The sequence below is a fragment of the Dipodomys ordii genome, unplaced genomic scaffold, assembly GCF_000151885.1.
Source record: "Dipodomys ordii isolate 6190 unplaced genomic scaffold, Dord_2.0 Scaffold32, whole genome shotgun sequence".
Lineage (NCBI taxonomy): Eukaryota > Metazoa > Chordata > Mammalia > Rodentia > Heteromyidae > Dipodomys > Dipodomys ordii.
This window is the reverse complement of record NW_012267248.1, coordinates 887878-899150: the sequence shown is the minus strand read 5'-3', so window position 1 is coordinate 899150 and position 11273 is coordinate 887878. Positions and strand designations below refer to the sequence as shown.

Here is an 11273-nt window from a genome sequence, read left to right as displayed (position 1 = left end):
TTATGGAAAAAGAAAGAAAACAGCATCAGTTATAATGACAAAAGAATATCTTTCCTCTGCTGAGTGTTTTTGTTTCAGGAATATGATATTATTTATTTTATTTTTTCAATCCAGGAGAAATCTGAGGTTTCAAGACCCATATATTCCAGCTAAATGGCAGGATCACCTAACCTGAGAAATGGCATGTCATTGAGACCCAAAGGGTTTGGTTTCACTGTGAAGGGGTGCACTGCTGCCAAAGATTTCTTACTTTATTTCCTTTGGAACTATGTTGCTAAATCTCTTCATTCAAATTTTAAATGCTTTCCCCTTGGTCTTTAAAATGAACAGTCTTAAGGATAGTGTAGTTGTTGTCTACTGAAGAAATACTTTGACACATCCTCTGGATAAAAGGAGACAAAAATCATTCTAAGTTGCATGACTAAAAACATCTGTGCTATATATGTTTTTCCGAGAATATATTTTCCAAATAAGAGTGCAATTCATTATTAAAGATTCCTGAATATTGTTAGGTTTAAATTAGGTAGCTGATGAAGAAAATACCACACAGTATTCAGGCAGGAAAAAGAAGTTTGTTTCCAGAATTGCCATGCATGGTGGAGCCCCATGGCTGAAGAGGTGGGCTGCTGTCTACCCGTTTATCTAGGGCAGTGGCAGGGAGAAAGTATGGTCAGGTGAGAGAAGGTGTGGCCAGGTGGGAGGAAGTGTGGCCACACCTGATGTGGATGTGACCTTAGAACCGGGGACCCTCCCAAGTCGGATGGAAGACATAAGGGGGGGAAAGTTCAGGATATGACCCCAGGGAAGGGGAGGTTACTGCTTCCAGACAGCTGTGCCAGTTACCTAGGTAACATAGATACTACAGGTTGGGTGGGAGGCATCTGTACGGCCTTCCTGGGTGGACCTTACACTAATAAGCACAGGTTGTTCTGGGCTTATAATGGCAATGTTGGCTGGTTCCATCAGAGAATGACCCAGAGATGTTTACCAGATTTGTATTTGACTTTGATGGTGGCAACTAGAGCACAGTATATATGGGGACTTTGCACTGCCCTGGGTGCCACCAATTCAGGATCAGCTCCAGAAGCGACTGCTTGTGGCTTACTTCTTCTGAGTGAATGAACTTTTTCTCCTGTACTTTCAGAAAATCTGCTCCAGTGTCCTCAGCACAAAGAAAACGACAAGTGTTCCCAGAAGACTTCAGTCTCTGCTACTGTATGTTACTCCTATCCCTGTTGCACCCACCTTCAGGATGATGTCCAATCATATTTTACTGGGAAGAAAACAGATCTTCTCAGGAGGGTTGGTAGGTTTTGCAATGGGGTACATTGCTGCAGTTAGTCCTATGGTTTTCCCATTATCTCATTGTGTTTCTCCTGATTTTCCCTCTAGATTCCCTCACCTGCAACTAGCACTTCTGTGTTGCATGTTGCTTGTTCATGGACATGATCTAGATCCTTGGTCCTGTCAGATCTGAGCCCCTGAATGTCATCCTTTGTTGGATGGCTGCATTTTTTGGTCCTTTGATTTTTCCTGCCTTAGTAAAGAAACCATTGCTCCAGTACTTAAATATAAATACCTTGTCATTATTTATGTTCCTAACCCCAAGTCTTGACAATTTTGTCACAATTCCCAATTTGATTCCCAGTTTCTCCCTTTATGCTCCAGTGCAGACCACCAGCCTTTTATTTATTTTCATGGCAGTACTAGGTTTGAACTAAATAGGGAAGTAGACTACCACCTGACCCACACCTTTTTTATTTTTTCAGGTAGGGTTTTGTGTTTTTGGTTTTGTCTGGCCTGGGTATCAATCCTCCTACTTCCAAGGTCTATGTAGCTGGGTTTATGACTTGGATTGCCTCAAGCTGACCACCATCCTTTCTTGCCTAAACTGTTGAAATCTTACTATACCATGGTCATCCCCAGTTGAGAGCCATGGGGAAGTGCCTCCTTCACTGATCTTGCTATCACCAGTGCCTGCATGGTGCCCCAATTCATGGGTTAAGGTCAACACTCAGAGGTCAGGCAATAGACAAGAAGTCCCTATGTATTTTCCATGGTTCTTTGAACTTTGTGTATCACCCTGCTTTTCAGGCCCTCAGCTGGAACCACAGAGCTTAGTCATGTGGGGCCTACTAATTTCACTGGGCGTCCCAATCTGGTGTAACCCTTTAACCTGAGTTTGATCAAGGGAACTCATCGACCTTTTGTGCTTCACTGAGGCCTTCGAATTCAGTGCAGCCCTCTCACCCTGTGCAACTCTCTTGATCTGGTGCTACGTCCAAACTAGGTGCAGCCTACCTCTCCAACATTCTATTGACCCACGAGGACCTCCTGATCCAATACAGTCCCGGAAACGCGCGATTTTCTGAGCTGGAATTGTGAACTATGGCCCCAGAGGCATATGTTATCTCACACCCTCTGAAAAATCTGGAGGCGCGGGAAGAAAGGTGCAAGTGGTGAACACTTTGAGGTTGTAAAGTCGGCACACGTTCACAAAGCCTGTCCAGGAAAACAAAAATGTCAGCTTGCGTGGGTACGGTTTGGAGCAGGGGTCCGGGGTCCGGGTGGCTCAGCCCGGTGCCTCTCAGCCTCTCCCACCTTCCTGACCGGTACACTCCTTAATGTGCCTCTTGGGCCCGGCGCAGTGCACAGACCCAGTTCAGCCTTATGACCAGTGCAGACGATTCTCCTCCGGTCCCCTTCCCTCCTCAACCATCCCTTCCTGTCTCTAGGAGGCGCGGCTCATCTGGGACTCGGCGCTCGACTAGCTGGCGGATCCACGCTATCGGCGCTCTGGGTGGGCGGAAGTGCGGCGCTGGTGGTTGCAGAGCCACGGCCCGAGCTCTAGGCGAGACCGGCTGGGCCCGGTCGGTGCCGGTTGTGGGCGCCGCAGACAGGCTTGGAGGTATGTGTAGGGGCCTGGTGGTCTTGGCCGAAGGCCAGCGAGGGCAGGACGGTGAGGCGGCGCGCGCCCGCGGGTGGCAGGCGCATTGTTTCCGGGCCTTAGTGGCGAGGGGGAGCCGCGCTCCGCCTGCCCGGGGCTGCATCTGGGCCCCGGCTGCGGACTCGACCTGGAGGCCGCTGCAGCCCCAATGCTAGTCTGCACCGCTGTCACTGTGAGCTGCGAGCGTTTCCCTGAGAAAAAGGGACGTGGGGGCTCTCACCAGGCACTTGCCAGCCCCTCTTCTCAGCCTGGGGGCGCACCGGCCAATTTAGTCCTCATCAGGGGTGGATCACGTCTAATGATGCCGTTTTACAGACGTGGAAAGGGCGACCCAGGGTGCTTAAGTAAGGAGACTGAGGTCGTGTAGCCCCTCAGTGTCATAGCTCCCGTGGAGACCTTGAGAAGAGGCCCCGATCTGCACATCCGCCTCTTTGCAGCCTGTGGACGTCTGACCTGGTATCTCAAGATTTTGTAAATAGGCATTTTCTTAATTTCAAGAAAACACTTATTGAAATAATTTGACTTTGCATGGGAATAAGCCATTTTTAATCTGTAAAAGTCCAGCATACTGATTAAGTAGGGGGAAAATGAAGTTTGATGCCAGTGAACCTATGAGTACACTTACAGGGAAAACTTTATACGTATGTATGTTATGTTCACACATGAACACGCACTACCCACAGCTCAATTAAATCATTTGTGCACCTATATTGAGAAAAAAACAACCTAGTGCTGAGATTATGTCGACCTATACAGTAATTATTTTTTAAAATTAATTAATTTATATAAAAGTACATGCTGGCCCCAGCTTTTGTAACTAATGACAAAGGCCAAAAGCTTCCAAAGGATGACCTGAGTGAGAAAAGTTGGTGATTCACAGGGTTTTGAGAGAAAGAAGTGCACTTGGTACTTAAATGGTATTTACTGTTTGATCAAGTAGGAACTTATTAAAACGGAAACAGAGGACCAACTCATGGAAATTTTAGAAAATCTCTTTTTCTTGGCAAGAATTTTATCTCCTATATTGGATATCATTTTGAAATATTACCTTTCTAAAATACTACCTATTACACTGGTACATTGAATTTCCATTCATTCCTCAAATATTTGAGAGTTCATTATTTGTAAATCTTGGGGTAAATGAAATTTGTACTCAAACATTTTGCAAAAGCATCATTCTAGCAAAGGACTTCAATTTTTGAGGGTGAAACAGGAGATATATAGAAGCAGCCAGATATTTAGGAAGTATTGGTTACAAAATTGTCTTTCAGTTATTTTTTCACATATTCTAGTGTTAATTCGTCTTTGATTTATTTACTTTTTCTTTCATGACAAAATTTCTCTGTGTTGGCTCGGGTGATTTTCATCTTCTGGACTCATTAAAAAAATCCAAAGCCCAGGTTTTTGAGTCAGGTAGGACATGAACTTGAACTCGGGGCATGGACACTGTACCTTAGCTTTTTCAGTTAAGGCTTGTATCCTACCATTTGAGACAAAGCTCTACTTTTGGCTTTTTGATAGTTAATTGGAGATACCAATCTTATGGACTTTCCTACCCCTTTGGCTCTGAACTGTGATCCTGAAATCTTAGTCTCCTGAGTAGCTAGGATTGCAGGCATGAGCCACTGACACCTGGCATTTTGTCTATCTCTGTGTGTGAAATTTGCAGAATTTTAATAGGCCAGCTAAAAGTTTCCTGGACATTCTTTAACTTAATACTATTGATTGCATTTAAGACTTAGGTGAGCCATTCAGCTTGGTTCATTTTTTAAAAATCAATGTACATTAGTTATACAGTGAGGGGGTTTTCATTGTGACATTTCCACATATGTATACAATGTATTCCAATCAGTCTCTATCATGATTTGAATTTTACTTAATATTTTCCATGCACAGAAATTTTCATGCTAATAATGGAGAGAACACTGGACACCTTGATGTGAGAAGACATTTTCTTTATGTATTTATTTGTTTCTGCATGCATGTATTTATGTATGTATGTGTATTTATTATCAGCACTAGGGCTTGAACTCAGAGCCGAGGTGCTGTCTCAGCTTTTTTGCTCAAGGCTGGTCTCTACTGCTTGAGTCATGCCTCCAGTTCTGACTTTTTGCTGGTCAATTAGACATAAAGAGTCTCACAGACTTTTCTGTATGGGCTGGCTTCAAACCTTGAGCCTCAGATCTTAGCCTCCTGAGTAGTAGGATTGTAGACATGAGCTACTGGTGTCTGGCAAGAAGATGTTTTACCTTCCTTAGATGGATCCCTGTACCTGGGCTTTAGACCTTATTGGTTCCTGTTATAGTGAGACTTCATTCACTAAGGAATAGTGCCTGACATGTGTTATGCTTCCACTTTGCTTCTGCTAGTTTTGCTACCTTTTGCTAGACTGGCTGAGTTTGGATTCAGTTTTTTTCCCCCCAGTTTTAAGTTTAGAGGTTTTAGAAGGCTTGGTATTTAATTTTCATTCTATTGTAATTTCACTGAGACACAGACAAAAAGCCAGGGTTATTTGACTTTTACTTAATTTTTATGAAAGTCCTATGTAAGTGATATGAGTTTATCTATGTAAATCAGAGTCTCAGCAGGAGTCAGAATTTATGCCAGGTGGTTCAAATGAGGACACTTTAATAAAGGGACAATTTACAGAGATGAAGGAAGGGTTAGAGAATAGGTAAAGGGGTACTATGAGGAGGGATAAAGGGAGAAAGTCAGATAGAGAGCTGGAGCTCTGGACGAGGGTGCATATATTGTTAGAGATACTGGGTTGATAGAGCAGCAACCTTGAAACTTACCCACTTCCTCACTCTAGAGCTTATGCTTCCCACTCTTTGCTAAGTCTCAGCTTCTGCTTTATTCACTCACCACCACCATATATGTTCCTTTACCTCTGTAAGAGATTCCCTCATCTTCAGTCATTTTTGTGCCAGTGTGCTCAATCATTCCATTTGTTTTTCTATAGCATCTGTGTGGCAAATCCAGCCTTGGATGATCTCAGCTAGCAAATGAGTCTACCTGGGTAGCCCAGACTATTCTAAACATATCATCCTCTTGCCTCAGCCACCTGAATATTGTAACTCTGCTTACAACATGGTCTCAACTCTAATTTTCTAGTGTTTGGGTTCTGGATTGCTAGGACCAGTGAGAAAAATTAGTAGATACGTTCCTCTAAAGCCATGGTCAGCACTCTCAATTGAATAATCCATCAAGGGATCTTCTAGAGTTTCCCTTATTATTTTTGATTTGCAGAATATATTCTTAGTGGTGTGGGGAAAGGGGGGAAAGGAGGGCATGCGCATGTGTGCATGCTTGCATATACCTGTCAGGGCCTAGATGCTGTCCCTGAGCCTCTTTTTTGCTGAAGGCTAGTGCTCTCCCACTTGAGCTATAGTTCCACTTCCAGTCATTAACAGGAGACAAGAGTCTCAGGGACTTTCTAGCCCAGACTGGCTTTGAGTAGCTGAGTAGTTAGGGTTACAGTTCTGAACCACTGGCACCTACTACTCTCTGTTTAAAAAAAACAAAACACTTTCAAATTGCTTATCCATTTATATAGTCTATTCTTAGCAGATGATTTTTCTACCTGCTTCAGAAATAATAGAATCCCATGGTCTCACTGACAAGAAAACATTGCCTTCTCCAATAGCAATATAGGGAAGAGACTGTTTATACGAAGACTAGTCCTTGTACCTGGGCTCTGGACTTGTGAGACTTACTTGTTCACATTTCTAGTTGGCCTTTTTATATTTTTACATATTCTTAGGGAGAGCAACAGTAAAGCAAACTTGCAAAACTACTGCAACAAAAACCTAGAGTCCTCTTTTTCTCACACTCCCTTGTTAAAATTTCCTAGTTTTTTTTTTTTTTTTTTTGTTGGTTATGGGGCCCAAACTCTGGGCCTGGGAGCTGCCGTAGCGTTTTACCACTTGAGCCTCAGCCCCACTTCCAGCATTTTCTGCTTATGTGGTGCTGAGAAATCGAACCCAGGGCCTTACATATGCAAGGCAAGCACTCTACCACTGAGCTACCTTCTCAGGACCATCTTTTTTTTTTTTTTTTTAAACTCAGGACCTCATGCTTACAATTGCAGAGATTCTACCACTTAAGGTATACTTCTTGCCCATTTGTCTTTTAGTTATTTTTGCAGTAGAGTCTCTATGCTTGTTCCAGCCTGGGCTCTGTCCTCCTACTTAGGCTTCACTGAGTCACTAGTAATGACAAGCATGTGCCTCTGTGCATAGCCATGTGTTTATCCTATGGCTGGAATAACAGGGACTCACTACCATTCCAACCATTGAGTCTTTGGACCTTTTATGACTGGGATAGCATTAACCATACTTCCCTCATCTTTGTCTCAGGAAGCTAGGATTTTAAATTTGAGTCATCATGCCTAGCTCTAGCCAATTTCCTTCTTTCCCCCTCCCTTCCTTCTCTTCCCTTTCTGCCATCCTTCCCTCCCTTCTCCCCTCCTTTTTTTGCAGGTACTGAACTTGAACTCAGGGCCTTGTGCTCTCATTTGTGTTTTTCCCATAAGGCTGGTAGGCTACTACTTCTGGGATTTTTTTTTGTTAGTTGAAGCTGAGTCTCTGATTCTGTGAGGTTTTTTGATTGATTTGGTGGTGTTATATTGAGGGAGATATAGTTGCACTGGCCTATTGCAATTTTAATACTTGAGCAGTATTTGGTGGCATTGGTTAAAACCAGCTACATTTAGATCTCAGTTTTTGTACAGTGGTGAAATCATTGTTTTCTGGGAAAAGGCTTAGATGCTGAGGTAGAAGACAGCATTCTAGTTCTCAAAGAATAAAGGAGAATTCTAAATAGGTCTTTAGATGGAATCCACATTTTATTTTTTTGAGAATAGCTTGGTATTTATGTATTTATGTAGCAGATGATTTATGTGGTGCATGAGGGCCCAACTGTAGGCATTTTCTATATTCTATTTTATTTCCTTCCTGGTCACTCCAGGCACATTGTCTTCCCCTTAAGCCTGTACCTCCAAACCTTGTTGTAGGGAATAGTGTTTTTCTCTAAAAACAAAGTAGATAAATAAAATTAAATGCTATTTAATATTATATTGTTTAAATTATTAGGTTTTTCCCTAAAAGATAAAAATGTCAACCTGCTCATTTTTGTTTAAAATCAGATAATACATTTCAATTATTAGGTACAGAAGGAAAAGAAGTCTAAAGAGAAGGCCTTCGGGAAAGCAGGATGCTTTTATCTATTCATCCTTTCTGCAGATATACCTTTTGAGACCATGAGACTTCATAGGACTTTTATCAAGACCTAATGCTATACAGTTTGGACTTTGGATTCCTTCAGGTTTGTCTGTGATTGTGTTTTGTCAATTTTGTGATTTTTTTTTGTTGTTGTTTTTGGAGCTGAAGACAATGAATTTAAAAAACTGGACTATGGAGTTCATAACCTTGTCTCTTGGTATTTGTCCCACCCTGTAAAATTTGTGACATTCCTGCTGATATAACTTGACCTTGACCCTACCCGGAAGAATGGAGTCCAGTTTACTGAGATAGAAGGAAATCATTCCTTTGAACTCTCTGGGAAATCTGTAGGTCCAACTCTGCCTAGTGAGGTTATTCTAGGGAAGCTTGAATTCATGTAATGGAGGATATGAATTCTACAGTTTGTTTCTGAGAATCTGAGAATAATTTTCTGTTAAAGCTTACTAGATAACTCTGCCATCAGTTTTCTGGGCTCCTCTGGATCCAAGATGACTGGATGGGTTAGGGCTACTCCCTGCTTTTTAAATGTGAAGTGAATTGTGCTTCTTAGAACAGGATTTGTGCAGATTGGCTGCATTTGTATGTAGTCCATTTGTAAGTAGAATGGAACTGGGGTTCAAGTTGTACTTGCCTTTTTGGTGTGTTCCCTGTTGATGCCACAGGACTGTTAATGCGAGTAGCCAAGGGAAGATGTTTTGGAGAATTTTTTTGTTAATTCTTTGGGAAACATTCCTTTTTTATGACCTAATCTGTTAGGAAAATACGTTTTAAAATCAGGCTTTTCTTGTCCTAGTTAGTGAATGTTCTTTAAGTCTAGTCAATCAGAATTTATCTTCTCTCTGTAGGAAAGCTGAGTCTCTTGTTCAAATTTCATCAGCTATTGGAATCAGCTAAACTCCTTCTTACTTAAAAAGAATTGCTTTTATGATTCTATAACTATTGGTTGTGTTTATATTTTTAAAAATTTCCCTAATATTGTATCCAGCTAATTTTTTAGTTTTAGTCAAATTTTTTAAAAATAACACTTTTTTTCAAATATAATTTTTTTATTTATTTACTTATTTATTTTTTATTGTGAAAATACTGTACAGAGGGGTTACAATTACATGGGCAAGATAATGAGTACATTTCTTATCAAGCAGTGTAGACTCCTCCTTTGTTTGCCCTTCCCATCCCTTCCCATCCTCCCCCCACCCCCCCACCCAATCCTCCCCGTCCCCCTCCCCCACCTAACTGTTTTTTATACTACCAATAAGTATTTTGGAAAATTAACATTGTGCTACAAGGTGATAATGAGAAAATTGTAAAATTAAAAATTTCAGAAAAGGAGTTGATGGTACCTACTAACAGATAAGGGATTTCTTTCTGGGATGACAAATATGTTCTAAAATTTTCTGTAGTGCAAGTTAAAAACTAAACTGATTGAATTATATAGCATTTAAATGGGCAAATTGTATGGGTATATGAATTATGTATCAATAAAGCTAATTAAAAATATTGTGAATCCGTTGCAAAAACACATTAAATTCATCCCTATGCACTTCATTAAAGGAAAAGAGGTAGATTTAAACAAATAATCTATAAAGTAAATGCAGTTATTTTACCATACATTTTAAGCTATAAGAAAATGTGGCCTTTTGTCTTCATTTTAGTGAAATGCTTTTATAATGGCAATTTTCCTGTTTTGACCTATGATGGATAGGAGGTTAATTGATGTTAAATGGATGCTTTGTTAATCCTTCATCAGCTACTAAATTGGTATGGGGAGTCCAGGTCAGGACTACATGGGCCCTGGCCAGCTTGTTTTTTCTGAAAGTTTTATGGGCTCCCCCCCCCCCCCGTTCCTGCAAACCGCACATCATTTTCCCTAGCTGCCCTTGAAGAGACAAGCCTGCCTCCCCTCCGATCCACTCATTCTTCTTTCTCTCTCTACTCTCTGCTGCCCAGTGACAGCTTGTAGATGTTGCGTGCGAGTGAGTTCAGCTGGCGCTGTGTGGTCTGAGTGTGTGGTCTCCAGCTCAACAGAGAGGCAGCTAACAGGGTGGATGAGAGAGAGCGATACTGTTTACTTTAATTTATTTCGGATGCCGGAATTGTGCCCAGAGTTTCTCCTAAGCTTGACTCCACAGCTAGCAGCTTCAATCCCTCACAGCTGTGCTCACCAGCCACTTCCCCCAGGCACTTTACATAGAATTTGCCTGTTTAATCCCTTGAGGCTCAGAAATGTTAATGCACTGCTGAGTGCTGTGATTATTTTGTTTTCAGTATGTCAAGATATGTGGCCTTGAAGAAGTTTCTTTTGAGATAGAGCTAATACAGCAGAAATTGTAAGATAAGTGACAAAGTTGGTATATTTTAGAAATTAGAAAGCTATTACACAAAATATTGATGCAAATAATCCAACTGTGCTCATTTGAAGGAATCTGGAAGTTAGGTGACATCGTGTTTAACAATTTTAATAAAGTTAACTAGTTTAAGCTGACAGGTGATTCTTTGACTGTTTGGGGGGAAAAAACCATCTACATTGATTTGGCATGCTTATTTACTGTAGTTACTGTATTTGTTGGCAGTGAATATTTGCTTTTTCATCATAAAGATTTCTTTCTCTACTTCTTTATTATAAATAGTATAGTAATATTTTCTTCCTTTATCATTCCTGAACATTTTTGTTGAAATGGTCAAACATTTTGTTACTTGAATAGATACCTGTAGACATTTAGTATCATTTGGAATTTTGCACTATTCAACTTTTTCACTTCCCTGCCTTCCTAGTAGTCTTGCTGCAGTGCAATTGTGTTATTGATGCTTTGTTCAGACTGGAAACTTCAGTCTAGTCTAGGCCACTGACATTTTCCAGCTTATTCCTCTGCTGCTCCTTCCTTCCTTCCTTTCTTCCCTCCCTCCCTCCTTCCCTCCCTACCTTCCTTTCTCTCTCTTTCTTTTTCTTTCTACTTTCTCTTTCTCTCCCCTCCCCTCCCTCCCTCCCTCCGTCCCTCCCTCCGTCCCTCCCTCTTTCCCTCCCTCCCTTCCTTCCTTCCTTCCTTCCTTCCTTCCTTCCTTCCTTCCTTCCTTCCTTCCTTCCT

At 41.5% G+C, this 11273-nt stretch overlaps 1 protein-coding gene across 1 annotated transcript in view; it reads left to right on the top strand.

Annotated features, from left to right (window-relative positions):
• The first annotated feature begins 2812 nt into the window (after positions 1-2812).
• The window catches only part of Exoc2 (exocyst complex component 2), a 185990-nt gene continuing 177529 nt past the window's right edge, over positions 2813-11273 (top strand). The window contains exon 1 of the mRNA XM_013016607.1: positions 2813-2908. The gene's annotated coding sequence lies outside the window, so the exon portion shown is untranslated. The remainder of the gene's footprint in view (positions 2909-11273) is intronic.